Raw genomic sequence first — 25,871 nt, forward strand, 5'->3', positions numbered from 1 at the left:
GCACATGGAGAGAGGGAGCTCCTGTCCCTCGTCTACTTCTCATGAGGACACAATCCTGCTGGAGTAGGCCCTGCCCTTACGTCCTCATTAATCTTTTTTTTTTTTTTATTGATTTCTTTTTTTTTTGAAGAAGATTAGCCCTGAGCTAACTGCTGCCAATCCTCCTCTTTTTGCTGAGGAAGCCTGGCCCTGAGCTAACATCCGTGCCCATCTTCCTCTACTTTCTATGTGGGACGCCTGCCACAGCATGGCTTGCCAAGCGGTACCATGTCCACACCCGGGATCCGGGCTGGCGAACCCCCGGCCACCGAGAAGCAGAACATGCGCACTTAACCGCTGTGCCACCGGGCCTGTCCCTTACGTCCTCATTAATCTTAATTACTTGTATCTCCCAGGACAGTCGTGTCGGAGGTCAGAGCTTCAATACGTAGCTTTTGAGGGGGATGCAATTCAGTCCACAGCACTGTGTATTCCAGATTGTTCTCCAGAGGCAGGTAGAGTTTATGTGCCCACCATCAGCGCATGAAAAGCTTTCCCTGTATCCTTGCCAACGCTGGGTATTATCATTTAAAAATATTTGTCAGTTTGATGGGCTAAAAAATGGTCTTTTGTGGTTTTAATGGTATTAATTTCTTAATACAAATATGTATTTTTATTTTCTGGATTTCCTACTGATTCCATCTGTCCATTTTTCTATTTGCTATCATTATTCAGTACATATTTGGGCATATGTACCTTGTCATATATTAGAAAATTTTTTAAAGCTCATTTTTACTTTTAAAGTTTGTTAATGGGCATCATCTTTTTAATTTTGTTGTGATCTATTTATTAGATAATATTATACTTTAAAATATGATTTTTAATTACCAGCATTTATCTCCTCTTTGTTTTATACAGGAAATAAACATTTATTGTAGCAAATCTAAAAAAATATAGATAAGCAAAAAAAGAAAAACATCACTCAGATGTAACCTCTGTAAACGTTTCTGTGTATATTCCTCCAGACTTCCCTATGTAAATATGTCTATTATACACAGATGTTTAAAAATTTTGCAAAGATGGGCTCACACTTGTAAGGAACCCAGTTTATGCACCGCTTGACTCTGGCCCTGCCTTGTTCCCATGGTGGAGCGGCCTTGGCAAGTCTCCCTGCCAGTGCTGCCCCCGCTGCCTGAAAGGAGGGATGCTGTGCCTGTCCTCTAGCTGGACTGGACCTGCAGAGGCCAGGGCCCTCCCTGTGGCTGTCTGGAGAGGCCAGGTGACACAAGCTAGACATAGGGAGAGGGCTAATGCCCTGGGGGGTGGACTTTGACCAGAGAGAGGAGGAAGGGAAGGGACCATCGGAGAGTGTTCGTCCTTCCTCCACTCAGTGGGCTGTTCCCAGGAGCAGTGTTCCATGCCACCTCTCTGCAGACGTTTCAGTTGAGCCACCAGCTGCGTTGCTCCATGACACACCACAGTGCATGTGCGCCCCTCCCTCTCTGACTCACTTCCTTTTCCCTCAAATGCTTCACTAAGGCTGCACCTCCAACAGAGCATTACCACTAAAGCTTTAGCCTCACATTCTACTAGAGAACTTGGGCTAAGACAGTATTACTTTTGCATTTTTATCCCAAGATGGCAAAACTATTTGTTTAATGTTACATATGAATTCTGATCAATTGGCTGTGGCTGTCTTGAGGGTTGTATTGAGAAAGGTTCTGAAGCACTGTTCTAAGCTCAGCTCGGGGGAGGTTATTACTGACAAGCACTGTCTGCCACGTGTGTCTGGAAAGGGGTGGGCAGAGTGGTGGGAGGTACAGGCCAAACTGAGCCGGAGAGGCATCCACGGTCACACAGCGGGAGGGGGTTCCCCACGCCCAGCATGGTATCATTCTTTTTTACAAATATCTTTTCCAGTTTTATGGGTTAAAATAAATTGTATCGTATTTTAATTTCTTTGATTTGAAAGTCAATAATTTTTCATATAGTTATTGACAGTTTCCTTTATGAATTGCCCAATTTTCTTTTTATTTCCCCCTCTTTCTTTTTTCTTCCTTCCTTCCATCCTTCTGTCTCTCTCTCTCTCTTCTTTCTTCCTTCCTGTCTCTTTCTCTTCTAAATTTTGAATTTGATTTTTAAATGAAGTAATTTTGAAATATATCATTTAAAAGTTGGATAATACTAAATGGCTAATAACGAACAACCTTTTTACCCTGTTCCTCTCCTAATACGCAGCCATTTTCACTTCTTTTCACTGTTATTTCTTTTTTTGGGGGAAGGTGCCATTTGTCTCAATGTTTCTAACTAATATGCTTATGCTGCTATTTCTTGATTTTTCAGCTTTAGACATTATCCACAGACTTCCCACTACGGAAGATGAGAATGTAGCTGTCTCACGTATTCTCACCTCCTGTCTCCTGATGCCCCCAGCTACTTCCCTCCTCTCATGCATCCAGCACAGATGTGTAATAATTGGAGGGTAAGTCAGTATTCAGGATATACATTGTTACGACTACATGAGTACTGTCTCACAGCTAAATCTCGAAGTGTTTTATGATCACATTTCCTTTCTTGTTTAACTTTTTGTTCTCCCTGGAGTTGATTGCCTTGGTTTTCGTGTTTTATCACTGACACAACTCCAGACTCTCTGGTAGAGCTGAGCACAACCTTCAGTGTAACCAAAGACTTCAGATGACCTACTGTTCCGTTTTTTTCTTGAAGGTCCCTTGGGAAGCCCCTGTCCTTCTGCTCTGATGTTTTTTGGTTGCTCTCTAAGCCTGCAGCCTTGCCATCCTCCTGAGATGTCTCAGCACCAGCCTGCAGGTTCCCTTCATCTGTCTCCTGTATCAGATTCCAAGCTGCCTGGATTCCACAACCTCTCTCTTTGTTTCCCTTCATCATTTTGATGAGTACATCCTCTGCTTGCTTTTGAAGAAAGGTTGCAGAGGAGGTGAATTTTTGAGAACTTGCTTTTTTCTGTTTTCCCTATTTGCCCATTTAATTGATGGCTTGTGTGGGTACCGACTTCCAGGGTGCTGCATTAGTCAGAACAGGCGAACTATTGTACCAAAGAACCCTTGAATTTCAGTGCTGAGCATAAGCAAGTTTTGCTCCATTCACTGTCAGTGGGGTTGTTTGGTGGCCGGCTTTCTACGTGGTGATTTGAGGGCCAGGATTCTCCCATCTGGAGACTCCACTGGGGGCGTCTGCATCCCTCCAGGTGACAGGGCAGAGAACAGGGAGGGTCATATGGAAGCTCAGAGGTCTGGCTGGAGGTAGCTATCACTTTCACCTGCATGCCACTGGTCAAACTCAGTCACAGGGACCACCTAAGTGAGAGGCGGCTGAGATGCAGGCTACTTGTGTGTTCAGGAAGAAGAGGAGAAACAAGAATGTTTTGAGTGGGGCCAGCCCAGTGGCATAGTGGCTAAGTTCATGCATTCTGCTGTGGTGGCCTGGGCTTTGCCAGCCTGGATCCCGAGCATGGACCTACACACCACTTATCAACTATGCTGTGGCAGATGTCCCACATTTAAACAGAAGAAGATTGGCACAGATGTTAGCTCAGGGCCAATCTTCCTCAGCTAAAAGAGAAGGATTGGCAGTGGATATTAGCTCAGGGATAATCTTCTTCAAAAAAAGAAAAAAATATATATTATGAGCACTAGCATTCTAGCCATAACTGGAAATCATCCCCTTATAATTTTAAAGGCACTCCTCTTTTGTGTCTGGATTCTCATGTTAGTATTGAATAGTCTGATACAATTCTGGTTCCTAATTCTTTGCATCTTGGACGTCTCATTTGGTAATTGATTGACGCAAGTCCAGTGGAAAAGCAGATGAATGAGGGAGAAAAGTCCACAGGAAATGTACTCCATTGTCACACTGTATGCCAAACCTGTAGGGAGTGGTTTTGCCCTGCAGGGGATATTTGGCAATGTCTGGAGACATTTATGATGGCCATAACTGGCATGTGTGTGTAGGCGCTACTAGAATCTAGTGAGTAGAGGCCGGAGATGCTGCTAAACACCCTACCATGCACAGTCAGCCCCTACAATAAAGAATTAGCCGCCCCCCAAAATGTCAGTAGTGCCAGGGTTGAGAACCTGCACTAAGTGTTGTGTCTGGGCTTTTAGGTTAGAAAGAGTGGTTACCACCACTATGCCAGAAGCATGCACAATGGTAACACCCAGAGAGATGAGATGAAATTTCCCTGGAGGATAGGGAGGGTCATGGACATGGTCCTCGTCTTCTGTGCAAGGAGCTGGTCTTCATGACCAGCTGTATCTAGGGTGTGGGTGATTGGAACAGGTGATTCTGGCCAATAACCAAATTAGATCAACTGGTTGATAACTGACATCTTTATGATCTTGAGTCTCCATATCCATGAACATGGATTTCTCTTTTATTCTGGTATTCCTCAATGACTTTCAAAGTAATGTTTGGTAATTTCCTTCATTAAGGTTATTTTCTATGTTTGTTAGATTTGTTCCTAGGTATCTCATTTTTTTTGGCCCCTGTAAATTATATCTCTATTTTCTTTGGCTTATTTGTCCAATATTTCTTCTTTATTTTCGGACTTAAAATATATAGAAAAATACAATTAACAGTATGATGAACAATGACAGTTTAAAAAAGTTTACATTTTCTAAGTGCTTATTATTAATGTAAAGAAATGCAATTATTTTTATATGTTGACCTTCTATATAATTCCGTGCAAAACTCCTCTATTAATTCTAAAAATTAGCGTAGTTTTTCCTATGTAGCAGATCACAACATTGGCAAATAATGGCAGTTTTGTTTCTTCCTTTCCAATTCTTTATATTTCTTTTTCTTGTCTTACTACACAGGGCAGGACAATATTGGGTAGAGGTGGTGGAACAGCTGACATCTATTTCTTGTTCCTGATTACAAAGAGAGTACTTCTATTTTTGTCTTGTTTCTAATTATTAGGAAGATGCCTCTGTAAAGAAATTGTTCACTGTGGAGTATAATGTTTGCAGGTTTTTAAACAGTTGTTATTAATTAGATTAAACAAATTTTTTTTCTATGCCAAGTTTGCTTAAAAGTTTTCAGTGAGAATAAATGTGCTATTTTAATCAAATACTTTTCTGTATCTGTTGTGATGTTTATATGGTTTTTCTATTTTAATCTGTTAATGTGGTGAATTACATTAATAGATTTTCTGGTGTTAAATACTCCTGTATTTCCAGGATAAGTTAGTTTGGTACATATAGATTATTTTTCTTATTCACTTTGGATCTGGTTTGTTAATATTTGTTCAGGATATTTGAATCTATTTATAAGTGCTATTGATCTATAATTTTCCTTTCTTATACCAATCTTATCTAAACTTTGTATTAAGCTTATACCAGCCTTTTAGAAAGACTTGATGACTATTTCTGTTTTTTTCCCCTACTCTCTGGAAAATTTGGCATAAGATAGGAAAGCTCTAATCCTTGAGTATTTGTCTGAAAATATCATAAGGGTCTAATACTTTCTTTGGGGGAAGATTTTAATTACTGATTTGACTCTGTAGTGTCAGAGGACTATTAACGTTTTCTATTTTGGTAAGTTATATTTTTCCAGAGAGTTTTCATTTTGAATACGTTTTCAAATTTATCATAAAAGTGTTGTTATTCTTACTGTCTTTTAAATCTTTTCCTTTTCTGGAGTTATATCTGGCTTCATTCCTAATATTGTTTTTATTTTTATCTTTTGATAATTTCTTGCTGAAGCTTTGAAATAACAACTCTAGCTTCGGTGAGCTTCTATAATTTTAGTATTTACCCTTTAAATTTTAATAAAATAACCTATATGTTAGTGAATATGTTTTTCCTTTTCCAGAAGAATAAAAGGACTTTAAAAATTTGAAAGCCACAATCATCCTTCCTTTCTGAATTCAAACATTTTTTCTTTTGCTGGAATTTTAGCTCCATCTTTTTTAGTCCACAAATTACATATTATTGTTTTAATTTGTCAATGTTTGTTTAAAGTTGCCTATATCATTATCATATTATTTATTTTTGTTAACATTTCTTCTCCTACCTCAGACTTCCTTCTGGAAAGTTTTCCTTCTTCTTGAAGTACGTTCTTTAGAAATTCTTTATTGAGAATCTCAGGTCTTGCTCTTCTGAAAATATATTTATTTCACCTTAATTCTTAAATGGCAGTTTTTTGGAGCATGAAATTCTAGGTTTGCTTTTACTTGCTTCCTCTCAGCACACTGAAGAAACTGTTCCACAGTGGCTGCCACTGAGGGTGTTGAAAAGTCGGCTATGAGCCTGCCTCTTCTTTGTAGACAGTTTGTCTGCTCCCTGGCTGCTCTGAAGATAGTCTGTCTCTGCCAGGTTCACTACGTTTTACTCGGGTGTGGTGTGTTTAGGTGTGCCTTATATTTATTTATCCTGTTTGGGATTCATTGTGCCTCTTGATTTGAGAATACACAGAATATTCTTCCCACCGTCTCTTCAAATGTTGCTTCTCCCTTATTCTTTCTGTAATGTCCTTTGCTCCTTCTGAAACTCCAAGCAGACATGTGTTGGTCTTTCTCATTACATCCTCTGTACCTCTGAACTTCATTTCTATACACGAAGCGGGTGTGTATGCGTGTGCGTTTGGTCTCTTTATGCTGCATTGTATATAGTTTCTTTCTGGTTTATGAATTCTTTCTTCATCTATGTCTACTCAGCTGTTTAATTCATCCATTGAGTTTTTTTCATGGTTTCTCTTTTTAAAAACAATTAATAGACTCTATTTTTTAGAGAAGTTTTAGGTTCACAGCAAAATTGAGTGGCAAGTACACAGAATTCCCATATACCCTCTCACCCCACCCACCCGCAGCCCCCCCCACCATCCACATCCCCCACCAGTGTGGTCTATTTGGGTAACAGTCAGTGAACCATCACTGACACATCATTATCAACCGAAGTCCATAGTTTACACTAGGGCTCACTCTGTGTTGTATATTTGGTGGGTTTTGACAAATGTGTAATGACGTGCATCCACCTTTATATTATCATACAGAACAGTTTCACTGTGCTAGAAATTCCCTCCGCTCCGCCTATTCCTCTTTCCACCCCCAAGCCTCTTCCATTGAGTTTTAAATCTCAGTTATTACATTTTTCATTGCTAAAAGTTTAATTTGTTTTACTTCAAATCTTGATAGTTCGTTGCTCCTTATTTATTTTTTCAGTTTTTCCTTTTTATCTCTTTAAACCAATTATAATACTTAGCTTGAATTCTGTATCTGGTCATTTTAATATCTGAAATTAAACTATCTCAAAGGCTCGTGGGTCTGGTTCTGTTATTTGTTGTTTTTGTGATTTGAATGCTGGAGGCTTGTGTGCTTGTGATTGTGTGTGTGTCTCTGTGGTGGAAATTTTGCTTGGAATTCCTAAAGTCCTGGGTTGTCAGCGTGCTTCTCCATAGAAGATCTGTGCCTGCTTCTATAGGTGTCTGGGGGCACCACTGACTCAAGATCACTTTGAATCACAATTCTTACATTGTAGTTTTTAAGGACCACATAAGTAATGCGGATTTGAATCTCAAATCTACTTAAGGACTAGCCTGTAGGCACAAAGTGCTAGAAGAGACATTTTTATTCCCAACTTCTAGAGCCAGGGTAGAGACAGATACTATTTATTTTTTCTTGCATTCTCTGTGGTTCCTTTTTTTTTTTTCTTCTCTGTTTCTCTTTCCCTGACAGTGTATCCATCCCTGGATCTCAGATTGTCACCTCTCTCCACTTGTCCAAGACTGTGTGTGCCAGCTCAAGGCTTTGTTTGCAGTCCCCGTGTCCCCATGCCACAGAGCACGGTTACCCAGTGGCTTCCAAGCTAGCTTACCTTCCTAGACTCGTGTTCTGGGCTGTGGCAGAATGCGCTCACCTTCTTGTGGACTCAGACATTCAATTAAAAGTATCTGTCTATCTATCTATCCATCTATCCATCCAGCCATCCATCCATTCATCCATCCATCTATCTATCTAATCATCCATCCATCTGTCCATCTGTGATTCATTTGTATTTTCTTGACCATTAGATGTTACATAACAGAGGGTTTCAGGACCTTCACGCTGCCATCTGCCCTGCAGGCAGTTTTTATATTTCATTATATTTGCTACTGTAGATGCCTAAAATCTCTTTCTCCAACCTTTTCCTTTCTCCCATTTTTCCGTAGAAAGCCATCACGAGGACTTCATGTAGTGAGAAGTGTAGACTCGTTCAAGGTGATGAGATTATGGGTCGAAAGTCATCAGTTGCTTCCTGGCTGTGCCACTTGAGACCGTTAACCCCCCTGTACCTCAGTTTTCCTCGTCTATGAGGGATGGTGTTGCCACAGGAGACCTCGAGGCTGCCTTCCAGCCCGGGTGTTTGATGTTTGAGAGCACGAATTCCTCGTGAGCCTTGCTCCGGTGGCTGTCACCTCTTGATTTATGGTTTAGCACGCTATTTGTCCTTCTGAGTATTTTTTAACACAGAAATTTATTTTAGCTTGAGAAGACAGGACTTTCATGTAGTTACTCCGTTCTGGAGCCTTGTCCCTGAGCCTGTGACACATTGGAGAGAGACCGTGGCGTCCTGGCTTTGGACTCCTCAGAGTGGACAGCAAGGCACAAGGCACACTCGAAGGGAAGAGCTTGGTGCTGGCATGGCTATTTTAGCATTCTCCCTTCCTCCCTCCTCGTAAAGGAAAACTCAGCCTTTCACTCCCTATGTAGGAAAGCCCCGTTCCTCCTGCTGTGTTTCTCTCCTGTGAGTCTCCAACCCTCTCACACAGAACTCTTCACTGCTGACGCTTCCAGTCACCAAACATGTGGGTGTTTTCCCCACAATAAGAAGCAAGTCTCTGGCACCACTTGGGTGTCCTACAATTTAACTCAGTTCTGACACCATCTACCTGGAGACAGCGTCGGATCCCATAGGTAGGGCTCAGTCTCACAAGACTGTCCCCCCTCCACAAACACACACTTCAGATGCCAGTCTCAAATGCAGGTCATCACCTGTGCTGCTGACTGACAGGCTATGGACCAGAGGTTCCCACGACCCCCTCTTTGGGTCTGATTGATTTCTTAAAGCAGCTCGCAGAACTCAGAGAAACACTTGCTTATGTTTACCAGCTTCTTCAAGGATATGATAAGGACACAGATGAACAGCCAGATGAAGAGATGCACAGGGCGAGGTCTGGGAGGGTCCCGAGCGCAGGAGCTTCCGTCCCCATGGAGTTGGGGTGCGTCACCCTCCAGCACGAATATGTTCACCTGTGTGGCAGCTCTGACTCCTCTCCTACCGGGATTTTGTGGAGGCTTCCTCACGCGGGCATGATTGATTATTAACTCTGTTTCCAGCCCCTCTCCCGTCTCTGGAGGATGGGGGGTGGGGCTGAAAATTCTAAACTTCTGATCAAGGCCTGGTCTTTCCGGTGACCAGCCCCCATCCAGGAGCCACCCAGGAGCCCGCCAGAGTCGCCTCATTAGAACAAAAGACGCTCCTAGTGCTCTTATCACTTGGGAATTGACAAGGGTTTTAGGAGCTCTATGTCAAGGATGGGGTCAAAGACCAAATACTGGAACAAGAGGTGTTCCTGGTGTTCTTATCACCTAGGAAGTTACAAGCATCCAGGAGCTCTGTGCCAGGAACCAGGGCAGAGACCAATAATATTTTCTATTACCTCACACTCCCATTCTCTCTTCTCCCCTTTCTTTTTCCTCGTCTTCTTCCTCCCTTGTTCCTTTCTTTCCACAAATATCTTTGAGCACATACACTGTGGTGTGGAACACAGTGGTGAGCAGAACAGATAAAGAAGCTTACACTCTAGTGAGGGAGACGGACATTAAACAAGTGTAACAGACATGAACTTGCGTCCTAACACTTGGGCACAAGAAGTGGCACATCACTTCAAAAATCCAAATAATTTTCGCTTGGACAGATAATTATTTGGATCAAGGAATATACATGTAATTTTGGGGTAGCCAGTCTCCCTTCTCTGGAGCTTGCAAAATCCAAGGATAATGAAATCTGTGGATTTAAGAAATCCAGGAACCGTGGGAAAAGGCCTCTGGGCTTCAACCTATTGACTGGCCATGCAATCATCCCAGTTCAGTCCTGCAGCATCCACTTGAGGGTGGGAGACACTGCTGCTTTTGGCACCCACTCTCTTGAAGCCACAATGTTATATTGGGCTTATGGTAATTTATGTGGAAATATTTAAGTTTGAGGAGTGTGATGTAGGTGTGAAAAAATTAATCTGAATCAATACCTTGAAATTGGTTAAGTGAAAAAAGAGATATTGGAAATAAGTTTTTGATGAGCAGTATTAGTTGTATTTAAGATATCTTATGGATCAGGAATAATGTGACAAGAGGTATATCGCCGGCATGAATAAGGTATAAAAACTCAAGCTTGGTAATCCAAGCCAGAGGCCCTATCTTCTCCCCTTTGCAGAGGAGCCTGTTGACAGCCTGTAGCATTGAAAGGCTCCTAAGAGTCACCAAAAAGTCGGTGACAATTGCAGTCTGACCAAGCTGGCCCAGATCTCTTTCCCATACACTTGGCCAATAGTGTCTTGACTGAGGCCCACAAGGCCAGGTGCGTGGTGTTCAGTATGTGGATCCATGTGGGCTCTCCATTGGCAGTCTCGCCATCTTGGAAGTGCTGTGTGGAAGAGGCATCCATTCCTTACTTTCCCAGGACTGACCACCTCTCTACCCTTCCTCACCTGCTCCTTCGATCCCTGCCCTCTCAGGGGATCTACTGCTGCATCTTTTGAGATGTAGAATTTAACACAAGGTAGACTAAATCCAAAGGCTCCGTACTTTGCCCTGGAGAAAGGGAAGCCCTCACCATCTTGAGAAGGAGAGACAGTAGCGCCCCTCAGGCCTTCTTCTGGAGCTGATTGCTGAGCAAAGACAGCCCCGTGAAATTTCTCAGCCTAGTCATTCTGCCACACAAGTAATTATACAAATAAGGATTTTACTTTCAACTCTCACTCCTCTGAACTGTCCATCCAAGTTGAGTTAGCTATTTTTTAAGATCTGATGAAACCTATCTGCTCGTTAGGACTTTTCCCAAAAGATATGAGAGAAATGGCAAATAAAGCCCTAGACATGAACATTGTTATTTGTTTAGTCACATATACCCCGAAAGATCCAGGGTAAGCATAGTTTAGAAAAATCACCAATGTCCTTGGGACAGTAATGATTGTTCTACCAAGAACCGTACAGACAGTTGAATCTTGTGTGCACTTGGATTGTTCTTCAAGCAATTGGTCTAGTTTGGTCCTGGTGGGGTACTTTGCTTTCCGAAACTATGCTCATCCACACATGTGTGTTGCAAAACATAATAAAATCCTTTAAAAGAAAAGAAAGCAAGCTCTTCTGGGTTTTGCACTCCAGTGTGTTTTTAATAGATACAGATACTCTTTTTTCTTTTGGGTTGCACAAACAAAAGGGATCTAGTGCTTTGATGGAAATACAAGATTTCTGCTCTGCCTCGAGCACTGCATCTTCCCTGCGGATGTTTACTCAGTTGACGCGACGAAAACTTAAACCAGGAAAAGAAACATCAATTTGTGCCTCCATTTTATGTCCTGCAAAATGGTGACTGGTGTAAATACAGCACTTAGGCAACAAATTGAATGAAATATATCATAAGTGGGACTGAACTTTCCTATTAATATGTAAAACATTATTATATTCTCCCCAATTTGCAACATTTACATATCTCATTCTGAGTAGGATGCTCAAAATGGTATAGAGGATTTCATTTCACCCCTTTTCTGCATTACCTGGTTGCTAAGAAATATTAATGAGACAATCTCATCTCTAGTTACTGAGTCTAGTGTCTCCCCTAAATTTGTATTTGCAAATTAGGATTGCATTATGTTCCTGGAAGACGGGCATGTGAATTTGCTGTTGCGTTTAGGTAAAGCCTCCTTTATTAAAGAATGCTGGAGGAGGAGAAACAGCCACCGATACGGACATATTTGAAATTCATCTGAACACATCCTTTTGTACGTGTTTAACAGAACTTAAATGTGCAAACAGGTTATATACGCGCTATATTTTTTCATTTCAAGGAATCTTCCTTTAAATTTTTTAAATTTCTGCACTTTGGAATGTTATATACATTTTGTTAACTCTGAAGCCTTTCCTAAAATGCCGAAATTTTAAGTGAAAGAAATACAGAGTACGTTAGTAATAGTAATTCTAATACCTTCTGGGGAGAGTGCATTAACTTTTAATTGGCAGCACATTTGCATTTTGCAGTGGCAATCACATACGTGCGTGATCTGGAGATCAAATAGTTCGTGACCCTCAACCTCTGATGAGCTGCACCCTGGTCACAAGGCAGACAAGAGGTTCATCTTGACTCTGGAAAACAGATTTTTCTTGAAAAACTTTCATGGTCTTAGAGGAAGAATGGGCATCATGAAGAATCGCCGGGGGAGGGAACACATTGCCTAGCGGAAGCTCACAGAGTAAAGGGATGTTTCCCTAAGGTTGGTGCTTTGATCCCTGGTAGTCCTGTAAAGACTTTAGTAGTACAAAGATATTTTTAAAATGGCAATAATCATACACTTTTTGTAATGTGCATTTGGAAAAAACTATCTAACCTGGATATTATTTCTCAGGACCAGTCTAAAGGAGGTGGCAATATCTGCTGCGTTGACGTAAAGAAAAATATATTAGATAGTAATATGGTGATACTCAGAGATGGCAAGTTTTCTCCACCTTCTGGCCTGTCTGAGCTTCTTTGAAAGACCTCAGGCTGTTCTGAGGAAGTCACAGAGAAGGGTAGAGTTAAATAGAACTCAGAGCCCTGGATAAGCTTGAGCGTGGAGTTGCGGAGTGTGTCCAGGAGTGGTCTACGTCAGAATCACCTGGGCCAGTCCTTAAAAATGCAGTTTCTAGGGGCTGGCCCCGTGGCCGAGTGGTCGAGTTCACGCGCTCCGCTGCAGGCGGCCCAGTGTTTCGTCAGTTTGAATCCTGGGCGCGGACATGGCACTGCTCATCAGACCACGCTGAGGCAGCGTCCCACATGCCACAACTAGAAGAACCCACAACGAAGAATACACAACTATGTACCGGGGGGCTTTGGGGAGAAAAAGGAAAAAATAAAATCTTAAAAAAAAAAAAAAATGCAGTTTCTATTCTGGGGTGGGACTGAGGAAGACAGATTTTTAATAAGCTTCCCCGGTGATTACCATCCTGAGTAAAGGTTAAAAGAGGGGCATTTGATGGAAACAACTGAAGACAGTCCCACTGCTTATCCCAGGGTGAGCCAAGGAGCCCAGGAAGACGGTCTGTGTAACAACTGCTCTATCCAATGGAATATTCTCATCATCTCACTGGAAAATGGTACCTGGAAAAATAGATCTTTCTGGAATTTCGAGGTCAAGAGCCCCTTTCCAGGCTGCTGTACTGCTGCTCTCATGGCTTGGTTCTGGCTTCTTGAACATCAGCATTCCACAGAGGCTGCTGGTGGCCAAGCCAGAGCTCAGGGAGGTGGCAAATCCCCAGCAGGAAAGCAGTTGCCCTTGGCCCGGCCCCCAGTGGCATCTGCCGTAAGAGAAAGGGCTGTGGTCACAAGGCTCCTGCATTCCATCCTCACCACCTCTCCTCCCAAATTAAAAAGGTCTCAATGTCATAAAGTAGCTTTGCTCACCGAGAATCCAGGTAGAACACCTGCCCCTGTGCTTTCAGAGGATGTAATTCCAGCGACGCTGCTTTGGTTGAGCCAAAGAAACCCCATAAAGGGGACACAGGGTGCTGTGGGGGGTAACATGCAGTGTGGATGGGCATTAGGGCAAACTCCTCCCACCCACCACACATTAAAATGTAGCCACTGTCTCCATCACCAGAAGAAGCCAACCGGAGGCAAATTTCTTTGGAAACAGAGTTGAAGTGCTAGAAATTCATAAATAGATCTCTTGAGGGAAGTTTATTTATTTATTGTTTTCAAGGAAGACTGGCCCTGAGCTAACATCTGTGCCCATCTTCCTCTATTTTATATGTGGGATGCCTGCCACAGCATGGCTTGATAAGCAATGCCCAGGTCCACGCTGGCATCTGAACCCATGAACTACGGGTCACTCAACCAGAGTGCGCAAACCCAACCACTATGCCACTGGGCCGGCCCCAGATCTCTTGAGGGAAGTTTATTAAAAAGCAAAATCATTCCACAAATAATACTGAAACAACTAGATATCCACACGTAGAGAATGAAGGTAAGCCCCCACTTCACACAGTATACAGAAATCAATTCAAAATGGATTGAGGACCTAAAGGTAAGAGCTAAAACTATAAACTCTTAGAAGAAAACAGGCATAAATCCTTTTGGCCTTGGATTAGACAATGTTTTTTAGACATGATACTAAAAGTAAAACCAACAGTAAAAAAATAAAGTGGATTTCATTAAAATTAAAACATTTTTTCTTCAAATGACACATTATCATGAAAGTGAAAAGACAACCCATAGAAAGGGAGATAATATTTGCAAATCATATATTGCATAAGGGATTTGTATCTAGATGTATAAAGAACTCTTTTAAAAAAATTATTTTATTGAGGTCACATTGGTTTTCAACACTGTGTAAATTTCAAGTGTGTATAAAGAACTCTTACAACTTCAAAATAAAAGACAACCTGATTAAAAAGTGGACAAAATATCTTAATAGACGTATCTCCAAAGAAGATATAAAAATGGTGAATGAGGACATGAAAAGATGTTCAACATCACTCGCCATCAGGGAAATGCAAATCAAAATCACACTGAGATCCCACTTTACACCCATTAGGATATCTACCATCGAAAACAAGTAGTAACAAGTCTTGGCAAGGATGTGGAGAAATTGGAACCCTCAGACATTGCTGGTGAGAATGTGAAATAGTATAGCTGTTTGGAAGAATAACCTGGCAGTTCCTGAGGGGGTTAACAGGCTTACCGTACGACCCAGCAGCTCCACTCGTAAATACACCCAAGAGGAATGAAAACATGTCCACACAAAAACTTACACACGAGTATTCACAGGAGCATTGTTCATAATAGCCGAAAAGTAGAAACAACCCAAACATCCATCAACTGATGAGTAGGTGAATAAAATATGGTGTATCCATGCCATGGAATATTATTCAGCCATAAAAAGGAATGAAGCACTGATACATGCAACAACACGGACGGACCCCGAAAACATTATGCTAAGTGAAAGAAGCCAGTCACAAAACACCATGTATTGTATGATTCCATATATGCAAATGTCCAGAATAGGCAAAGCCATAGAGACGGAGAGTAGAAAAGTGGTTGCTGAGGGCTGGGGTGAGGGTGGGAGGGTGGCGGTTTGGAGGAGAATTGGGAGTGACTGCTAAGGATTCCTTTTTAGGGTGCCGAACATGTTCTAAAATTAATTGTAGTCTTGGTTGCATAACTCTGAATATACTAAAACCCATTGAATTGTGCCGTTAATGGGTGAATTGTATGGTTTGTGAATTATATCTCAATGGGGCACAGAAAGTGACAAGGCCTTTGGGAACACCTTGAATGGGTGGAATGGGGATTTGACAGGACGTTCTTAGAAAATCATTTGTGTGAATACATGTGTGTTCTAGTCCAGTGAGGGCAGTGCTTCTGAGTTCTCAGGGAACTGAGAGGACTGTGTAGAGTAGAAGGTCCCCTTCAAAAGTGTTTACTGATGCACCCGATGCAGGTGTTAACAGTCATGAAGACGTGTGTGCATGGGGATTGGGCCACAGAGGGATTTAGGGCCTATGTATTCTAACAAGGATGAAAGTAAGGGTGTGTAATAGGGAGGAGAGAGGGGAGGGAGAGAGCGAGGGAGAGGCAAGAAGAGAGGGAGGGAGGTAATTCAACTGCCTCATAGATGGTAAATGGGAGAACAATTAGTCCTGGTCCAGCCGGGGTCTAAGATTCTCACATTCCTAAGTGTCTGCCTCTGCGGAGACTTCCTCCAAGAACATCAAGGGAAGGGTCATGGAGACTCTTTATTCCTAGCGTTGGCTTCTGCTCTTCTCCTTTGCTAAATTGGCTGCATGTGTGAGCCTCGCTGCCCCCCTGTCCCAGGACTGAACTCCTCCTCACACTCTTACTCCTGGAGGGCAGAACGGGGCTCCAGAAAGACCCTCCCAGTTCTCCACTCCAAAGGCAGCAGCTAAGAGAAGCAACTTAATCTGGGCCCCTTTTCCGAGCCATTAAAAGCTTGGTCCTGCAGTACGGAAGCCCCACTGTGTGTCCTTCAGTGTCCTTGCTGCATGAGGTTAGAGTGAAAGATTCCGGCAATGAGAGAAAAGGAAAGAATTGCAAACCCTTGGCTTTCGTATCAAAGTAATACTAATTACATTCATTTACGCGATTTGCTTATGCCTGGTTACCAGGTAGCACGATTGTTTGTACTGGAAAATCTGAGTCAGATTAATTTTGTCACACATTTTGATTACTAAATCCTTTCCTTCAATGCTCTTTCTTCAGAGCTTATTATTTGTAACATGGTCATAACTTCCCATAGCTGAAAACAAAATTAAAGGGACTAATCATGTGAAATGTTTTTGACTAAACCTTATAATTCACTTTTTTCTCCATTAGTATTGCAGGACAGAAATCTCAATATGGCCACATCTCCACGTGCTCTCTTACCCTATCGCAGGGCTAGACTCAGAAGTGGAGTTCAGTGTACGAATCTCTGTGGTGCTTCTCCGTGCCCTCTGATGGAGTTAAGGCGCATCCTATTTAGAAAGTGCATTCCTGGGGAGAGGAGCCCTCAGTGCAGCCAGCGCTGTGCGGTCCTCCTGGCACATCCCAGAGGGGATGCCCTCTCAGTGGCACAGCTAGATCATTCTTCTTCCACTCTCTTCAGTTCTTTCTGCAACTGTTGGTTAACCCTCCCTGACTACCGTGGTGTCTTAATCCTCTTTTTACATCGAAGAATTTCAACCAATCCCTTATTTCCTGTTGACCTGTACTTTTGACTTCCCAACCATTTCTGTGAGGGAGGCTTGTGTGACCATCATTCTTGCCTTTTGTGGCCAGTGGCACTGTCTCTTAATTTATTTTCAACAGATCAAGCATGGTCACTTGTATACCCTTTTTTCGGTCATTAGTCATCAACTATCCACAGAAAATAACGGCAAAACTAATGACGGAGGAGAAGCCTCAGCTGAGCGAACGGGATGGCCAGTGCCCCTCAGACTGAGAAAGGGAGACCGTAACTTGTTGGAACCCACTGGCTGAGTGTCACCAACTACGAAGGGTCTGAAATTTTACCCCCCTTGTAAAGTAACGAGTCAGCTTGCCACAGTTTCATGGCTGCTGGTAGAAGACGTAAGACTCTTGGGACAGAGACAAAGGACAGTTTGTTGCTCACAGCAAGAGCAGCGGGCAGAGACTCAGCAACACTGAGCGGGTCCCCTGAGCCCCTCTTCTCACGGTGTGATCCCAGTAGGGCCAGATGACACCTGCACAGCAGTGCAGAGCATGCAGAGAGGAACCATGAGCTTCAGGAACCCAGATCTTTCACATCGGGCAGTAAGCAAGACTGCCCTTTGCTCTGGTGAGAGACACTAGCTGTATCTCCCAAGGCTTTTCATTAAACAAACATCCTTGAAAAGATGGTCCAGGACAAAGGGCAGAAACACAAGAGACCCGTGGAGAATTGTGTGCCAACACTGAGAACATCCAATAGCATGCTGTTCACTGTACAGACAGGCTGGCTATGAGAGCATTACCCACATTGACTGCACAGCTCTCCACCACGGTGAATGAATGTAAACTATTTTGAGACAAATGCACTATAACAAATGAGTCCTGTATGGGCAGCGCTAAAACAGGTGTGCTTCTTTCTCCTCACTGGTGCCAGCCTGGCCTCTCCAGGCAGGTGAACTCCCTGTGTGAGTCTATATACCTGTCTCAGAAGAGCACAGAGTTGACCGATCACGCCAGGGCCGGCGTAGGAACTGAAGAATTGCTTCTTCTTTAGAGTTGGGGAGGCCGCTCCTCGGTCTCCTCAGGGCTCAGGGTGGTGAAGTGTTAGCATTTTCAGGATGATTTCAGATTATTGCCTAGAATTTTGGTCCAGAATCCAAAAAAACTCTTTTCAAAAGATGACTACCTGGAAAATATGTTCCCTCTGGTCCTGTTAACAGCCACCCATGTCCCGGAGGACTCGGCTGGGCTCTTGTTCAAAAGGGAAAGGATGGGCTTGCCTCTCCAGTCTGATGGGGGGGAGGTTTCTCCCTGTGAGGAGGTGGAGCTGCTGAGGCCACATGGTGGTGCGGAGCAGAGGAGGGGAAATCAGGGACGGCCGAGGGAGACGTCATGCGGCTGCCTCACGATCTCAGTAGGCGATGGGAGGGTGGGGCATGCCTGCCATTTACCCCCTAAATGCAAAAATGATAATGCTTAGCATGTAAAGTTTGGGAAACAGAACAGTCAGAAGGAGAATCTGACCCCAGCAGTTAGACTCTTCACCGGAAGGTCTCCGAAGCCGACAGCCTAGTGCATCTGGAGGCTGGGTGGTGGGATGGTGATGTGAACAGGAGTGTGTCAGGTGGCCTGAGTGTAATTCCCAGTTCTACCACTTATACCCTGGGCGATGTGTTTAATCTGTCAAGTCTCAGGGTGCTCGTACCCACCTCAGACCACACCTATGGCACGTGTTGCTCTGAGGGCTAATGAAAGAGGTGGCACAGTAAGCACTCAACAAACATCGGTGGTGGTTGTTATTGCTATTCTTTTCTCCCAAGATGCTATCACAACTTACATGTTAATTTTGTAACCTGGTTTTTAAATTTAGAGATATATCACGAAAGTTGCTTCTGATTGGGGGGTTCTTTCTTCAGACGAATGGATCTCGTAATCAGCAGTGGGTGTATATCAGGTTGACCCCAGGAAAGAGCTAGCTGGCCTCTGAAGGGCCCAGGCTGCTGTGGGGCGCATTGTTGGTGGGCCTGACCTGGAGGCCCGGGGTCCTGGGAAGACAAACAGGCCTGCAGGCAGGACTCTTCAAATCAGCCCGGGCAGCTGCCCCCACTCTTCCTCCTCCTCCGCGCAGATGAGGAGAACCTTGGGTTTGGGGACGTAAAAGAGAGGTGCCCGACCCGGCTGGCGAAGCAGGGTGACACAGCGTATTACAGTGGACCTGCTGTCAGGCACGTCCACATCAGAGATGGCACACTGTGCCGGCTCCAGCTCCCAGAGAGTCGGGGGGGTTCTCCACTGAGCAGTCCTTTGGGCCCATGGGCACCATGTACAGCGCCCAGAGGCAGCTTTGTCACAGGAATGGAGAATCAACTCTCAGGTTCTGCAACTGGCAAGTAGTCACCTACAACACTTCACAGCTTTATAATGGTCACCCCTAACAGGGCCCCCTACACACTTTTCCCTGGACCCCCTGTGTTCATATCCAAGCTCTGCCATTTTCAAGCTGTGTGATCTGGGGTAAGTAACTTAACTTCTCTGCACCTTACTTTCCGCATCTACAAAAGGAGATGATGGTAATGCTCACCTCAACGGGTGTCACCAATATTAAATGCAATGGAAACTGCTGTGTCAGTGCCGGCATGTGGTAAATAAGGATGATTGTTTTTAATCATCATCGTTACACCCGAGCCCAGGTGTTCTGGGCTGGATCAGGGCGTTTATTACTGATTCCCGGGCCCTAGCGCACACAGCTTAGGGCCTTCCTTGCCTTAGTCACTTTCATAGAGTGGATACTCCCCTAGGAGGGTGGCTTGCTCTCTTCTTGGAGAGGTGACTGTCCCTCCGCTTTGGGGCTCAGTTTCCCTTTTGGTTCTAGGGGAGGCAGCCAGTGGCTCTATTTTCTGAAGAGCCTACTTATCCCCCCAGCCTGGTCCCAGCTCGTGGGGAGGACGGAGAGGCCCGAGTGAGAGGCAACTCTGGGGTGGAGGAGCCTCGGCTGGGCGCTCCCGGCCCGAGCTGGGGAGGAGCGGGGACGGGGGAAGCTTCCAGCGCCCTGCAGCCCAGCGGCTCTCCGGGGGAGGTAGGAGCTCCAGAACTTGCTGTCTCCAGGAGGCTCTGGGGCGCAGCAGCGGCTGGTGCTCTTGGGCGTCTGCCTCCCTGAATGATTTTAAATAAGTCGCTTCTGGAATGCGTCTCCACTAACAACGCCTTTGGGTTAAGCAGAAACAGTCATGGCGCCGGGATGGGACAGCGCGACTGGCCTCCCCACCGCGGCCGTGGGTGGGCAGACAGTGTCCAGCCCCTCCCGGAGCAGCGCGCGAACAGCGACAATGGAGGCGCGGGCGGGGACCCTCGGAGAGAGGCCTTCCCCGAGCGCTGGGCCTGCTGCGGGCCTCGCGCGCCCCTCACGTGGCCTCTGCAGGGCAGTGGCGGCCACCAGCTGCGCCCAGCCACGGTCGGGCCGGGGCCCTGCTCCTCTCAGCACAAAGGCAGGAGGAGACGGAGAAGCTGGACGTCCGGGCCACCCCTGGCCGCCGGGGGGACGGCCGAGCCCCTGAGCAGGAGGTGCGGTCCACTCCCCGGGGAGACCCCCGCTGGGACCCCAGCTCCGGCGGCCGCGCGCCCTCGGGCGAGGGGCTCGGCCTGTCCCAGCCACGCCGGGCCTCCGCAACCCGGAGGGAACTGGGCCACCCCTGGGGATGCGGATCGATTGAGACGGTTCCTAAGAGGCCCAGGGCGCGCTCCGTGAAGGTCAGCCCAGGGGCGTGGTGGCCGCTCCTGCAGCGGTTCGACGCTTTGCCTCCATCTCCCTCCGCGATGCCTGCGGTGAAGGAGGGAGCGCGACCCTGGAGCCCCTCTGCCCAGCCCGAGTCCTGCTTCTGCCTCCTCCTCCCTGTTTAACCTGGGGCACGTCCCTTGACATCCCCGGGCCACAGGGTCCTCTCGGCGACGGAAGAACGATAGGACTGGCCTTCGTGCACAAGAAGCCCTTCCGCCCCGCGCTGGGGGCGTGCCCGGGGAACAATGATTGTCCAGTGTCCACGCGGGACCCAGCGCCGTGCCTGGCATCAGTTCAGCACTCAGCAAATGACTCTGCTGGGTTGGATCCAGCAGACCAGCTACCTCTGGTTCCTTCCTGTTCTCCACTTCTCCCTGGTGCCATTAAAAGTCTTTCAACAGTCCATGGGGAGCAGCAGAAATATGTTGGGGTGACAGCTGCCCTTGTTCGCCAGAGTCTAAGCAGTTTCTTGGGATGCAGGACATTCAGGACTAAACACAGGATAGTCCCGGGCAAACCAGGGTGGTCGGTCACCCCACCACTACTCACACCTCCCATCCGTGGGGCTGGGCTAAGCTGTTTGCTCCTAGGGGCTGCTGGCATGGAGGAGTGGCAATTTTGATGATGCCTGTGCCCCACAGCTTGTTGTTAATGCCCCTTCCCCCCCCCAGGCTACTGAAATCTGCAGCCTGCAACCCAACCCTGCACGCCCAAACACGAACGCTGTGGTGGACTCCAAAGGGAGGGGAGCCTGTTGGCCAGGGGCGGTGGAAACAAGTGTCCTGAGCAGCTCATGGTTCATCTGCGTCCTGCTTCCAGGCAGTCACACGATTTCTTGAGAGGCTGCTGCTGCTGAGGACCTGCGGTCTATTTAGCAGCAGACCAGGAGGTGACACACCTGATTCCAATCTCCACTTTCCTCTCTTTCAGCTGTGTGACCTTGGACAAGACACCAGACTTCTGTGGGAATCCGATGTCCTCATCTGTAAATGAGGAAGGAAATGAGATGGTCCATCTGGATCTTTCCTTTGTGCCCAGCAGGGCGGGGGCCTTGGCTGTGCTGGTGGGGCCTGCGTGGTGGGTGGGTGGTGCTGGCTGAGGGGTGAGGAGGGCAGGATGCGGCCCGGTGGCCCTGCTGGTGCAGTAGCTGTTCGGCTGCTCCCTGTGAACACGGAGTCGCCTCCCCTTTGACAGAGGCCGTCAGGAGGCCTGGCGACCTCATCTGCTGTTTCGTGAGCCAGACCCTGAAGGTGTCTCCCTGTAGGCATGTTACTTACGCTCCCTTAGCCTCAATTTCTTCCTCTGTAAAAGGAGGATAGTTCTAGCGCTCCCTTAGTGAGTTGTGGCGAGACTGATTCTGGAAAGGCCGAGAATCTGGATTCACAAGATCTGTAAGATCAGTCTTACTGTGTTGGACCTCATCCTGTAGTTTAGTTGTTAAACCCCTGTTTATTGAGCACTAACTGTGTGCCAGGTCCCGAGGCAGGCCCTGGGGACACAGTGATCCATGAGCCCGGTTCCGGCCTCAAGAAGCTTATGGAAAGTCAAAGGGGGAGCTGGGTGCTGTGGCAGCATGGCGGCCAATGAGGTTTATTGGAGGCGCTGTCGTTGCTGATTGGAGGTCAAAGGGCTAAGTTAGAAGGTCATTTCTCCTCCTCTTCCTCCTTTTGTTTTTTTAAATAACAATTTACTAAGAGCTCACTGTGGCAAAGATTTCCAGGTTCTAAGCAGTTTAATCCTTCCCTTCCTTTTTACTAACAGAATCTGTATGTTGTTGGGTGTAACATGGTGTCCACTAAGACATCCCAGTCTTCTTTGTGGAAGAGTGTGTATGCAGAGGGCGATGAAATATAATGGGAAGTCACTGAGTGGGGTTCACAGGGAAAGCTTTGTAAAGGGGGATGACTTGGCCAGAAGCCCTCACTTATCTTTCCCTGCATCTTTCCTCTCTTTGCCTAGAACACAAAGTGAGGGCCGGAGCTCCAGTAGCCATGTTGTAAGCATGAGGACAAGGGTCACACCCTAGGGATGGTGGAACCTCCAGCTGGAAGAAGCCTAGATCCTTCATGACATTTTGGAGTCACCATATCTGCTCTGGACTACCTAACTGCACACTTCTTATTTTATAAGGGAAAAATAAATCTTTGCTTGATTTAAGCCAACATTTTAGGTCTCAGTTACTAGTCACTGAACACAATTTCTAGTTGATCTATCTAAAAGATGTGGAACACAAGGCAAAAATAGATCTAATTTTTTCCCTAAACGTCAAGAAGTGAGGGTCATAGAAATCAAACAAGAACTTAATATTAAAACACAAGACACCCATTCATCTTTCCCAGTGTATACCAAGAGAAGCTGGCTAAACTTGCCTTTTCCTCTTAGGTTCTGCTTAAGAAAGCTGAGTTTAAAATACCCTTAAATCTTGATCCCTCTAAGGTTTGACACCAGGGGATTAAATTCACAGAATTAAGTGTTTTGTTTCAGCTTTCTTGGCATTAGATGGTGTGCCTTATTCATCTCAAAGCTCAAATGCTCAAAGCATTTCCCAGAGATCCAGATGGTTTTATCTATCTGCCTAACCCCATTATGGTTGTATTTTTTTTTAAAGATTTTATTTTTTCCTTTTTCTCCCCAAAGCCCCTCCGGTACATAGTTGCATATTCTTTGTTGTGGGTCCTTCTAGTTGTGGTATGTGGGACGCCGCCTCAGCGTGGCTTGATGAGCTGTGCCATGTCCGCGTCCCCAGGATTCGAACCAAGGAAACACTGGGCCGCCTGCAGCGGAGCACGCGAACTTAACCACTCGACCACGGGGCCAGCCCCATTATGGTTGTATTTTTAATAATGTTAATAGAATTAGAATTTTTTAACTCACCTGGCACAAATTTTTACTCATTCCAAGAAATAATAAGAATAGCTTGCATTTATTGAGTACTTGCTTTTTGCCAGTCACTGGTAAATACTTAACAGGTAGTCTCATTTAATCAGCTCAACATTCCTACAAGATAGATGCTATTATTGTTGCCATTTTGCAGATGGGAAAAATGAGGCAAAAGGAGTTTGCCCAAGGTCACCCAGCTGAGGAGTGGTGATGGGATATGAACTGGGGGAGTCTCACAAGTGAGCTACCCTGTCCTGAAATGGGCGAGTGACTTTGAACAAAGCTATTTCCTTACATATCAAAAGGGAGATATATTTCCTAGAAACTTTTCTTAAATCTGCCTAAGGACATATTGAATTCACCCGAGATCTTGGGCAATCTCTAGGAAGCCCCTGGTCTTAAGGGATGGTAAAAAGGATGCTGTCTTATTTGAAGGCAACCAACAACGTGAACAATATTTGTGCTTTTGCATCCTCACTTAGAACATCTGAATTTTATAGCCATTCAGTTAGGCAGGGTGGGAAGGCAAGGGAGGCTATTCAGTGTCTGCTACGTAACCAGATGCTTTTCAGAATGGAAACCTGCTGGGTAACACACCATTTATTGGCTTGCTTCTCTTACCTGTCTCACTTCCCTACTCCCCTATCAGTACTTCCTGGGATGACCTCCCAAATAAATGACTTGCACTTAAATCCTCAGAATCTGCTTCTGAGGAACTCAAGCTAAGACTCATGTTGTCTACAACACCCATCCTTCCTACCTTACCAAGCTAGCATGTTATCTACAACATCTGCCCATCCATCTGTCCATCCATCCATCCAACCTTACCAACCTACGATGTTGTCTACAACATCCATCCATCCATCCATCCATCCATCCATCCATCTAACCTTACCAATCTACCATATGCCCAGAAACACATGAGTTATTTAGGATAAGAGATAAATAAATCAGTGCCCTTGAACTAAAGTTGCTCGATGGAATGGCTTCATGTTTCCCATATCCCAGGCAGAGACACTTGATACACTGGCTGCCAAAATAGCATTGGAATGACTGGCGAATTCCTTTTTTCAGAATCATGGAGAGGGTTGTTCCGGCAGAGCCATCCCTGCAGAGGCAAACAGTGCCTGGCGCATAGTGAATGCTCACGATGGGTTTGCTGAATGATTGTACAAATGGGCGGAATGAACAGATGGATTAATTATAAAGCAGATCAAGTTTTCTCTGGGATCCATCTTCCTTGCTTTCTGAATTCTTGCCCCAAAACGTTGTAAACTCACAATGGAAGATACAGTCTCTGAAAATCAAGACACTCACTCAGGTGAGGTGAGTATGACATCCCTCCCAGCAAAGATTTTACACGGAAGGAGGAGGGAGCAGGGAGACAGAAGAACCCAAGGTGACTGACTCCGAAGGCTCTCTGCATGGGTGTGGAGAGGTTTGGAGGTGACAATCAAATCATACAGCACAAACAAGGTTGATCCCAGCTGCAGAATGAACAGGCCGTGTTTTGAGGTCCTGCGTTATCAGTTCCTATGTGCAACCCATGAGCCATTGCCTTGATTCCTCGACAGTTGGGGTTCTAAGAAGGACAGCTCTTAATCCTCTCCATCGCTGACAAGGTGCCTCAGGAATGAAGGGTGTGAATAAAGGGAGAGTTCATGGTGGGCTGTTGGTTCATGGTGGACTCCTGAAGGACTTCATGGAGAAGAAGGGGCTTGAGCTGGTTTTGGGAACCTGGGTAGGGTTTGGCGGGATGGAGAGAATAGTAAGAGTCCTCATTTATCAAGTACTGACTGTGTGCAGGCTCTGGGGTAAGGACTCCCGAGCAGAATCCCATTTAGTCCTCCTCCCCAAACCCAAACAAGCCCCTGTGTTATGATCCTGTTTTAAAGATGAACGTTAGAGAGGTTAAGTGAGGTGCTCACGTCAACACAACGAGCAGAGGCAGAGCCAAGGTCAGGCTCAGTCGGCGCTGTGCCTCCTGAGCTGCTCTGTCAGCAGCCGTTCTGAGCCCCTCTGCTGCCATGCTCTTTCCTGGGGGGCAGGTCGGGAGAGAAGTTAGAAATAAAGATTAACATAGAGCAGTCTGCAATGACCACGGCCTTGAGTGTCCGGATGAGATTCCGACTGGTGCTTCGTCGCTGGTGACTTCCTCACTCTGAATCAGCCCGATGGAAGCAGGAGCGGGCTCCAGTCCCTTTCACTCGGTGCCTAACCACCGCTGGGCGTTCGCATCTGAGTGTGGACAGGGGGTCTTCACGGGTGGGCTCCGGGGTCTGACGCAGACGAGGCTGCGG

General features: G+C 45.6%; 1 long non-coding RNA gene across 1 annotated transcript; it reads left to right on the forward strand.

The window, feature by feature from the left end:
- The first annotated feature begins 2,322 nt into the window (after window positions 1-2,322).
- On the forward strand, window positions 2,323-5,086 carry LOC138917590 (uncharacterized). The gene is made up of 2 exons (XR_011425767.1): window positions 2,323-2,461; window positions 2,704-5,086. It is a non-coding gene; the product is annotated as an uncharacterized lncRNA (long non-coding RNA).
- The last annotated feature ends 20,785 nt before the right edge of the window (window positions 5,087-25,871 follow it).

The sequence above is a fragment of the Equus caballus genome, chromosome 14, assembly GCF_041296265.1.
Source record: "Equus caballus isolate H_3958 breed thoroughbred chromosome 14, TB-T2T, whole genome shotgun sequence".
In the NCBI taxonomy this organism is placed as follows: Eukaryota; Metazoa; Chordata; class Mammalia; order Perissodactyla; family Equidae; genus Equus; species Equus caballus.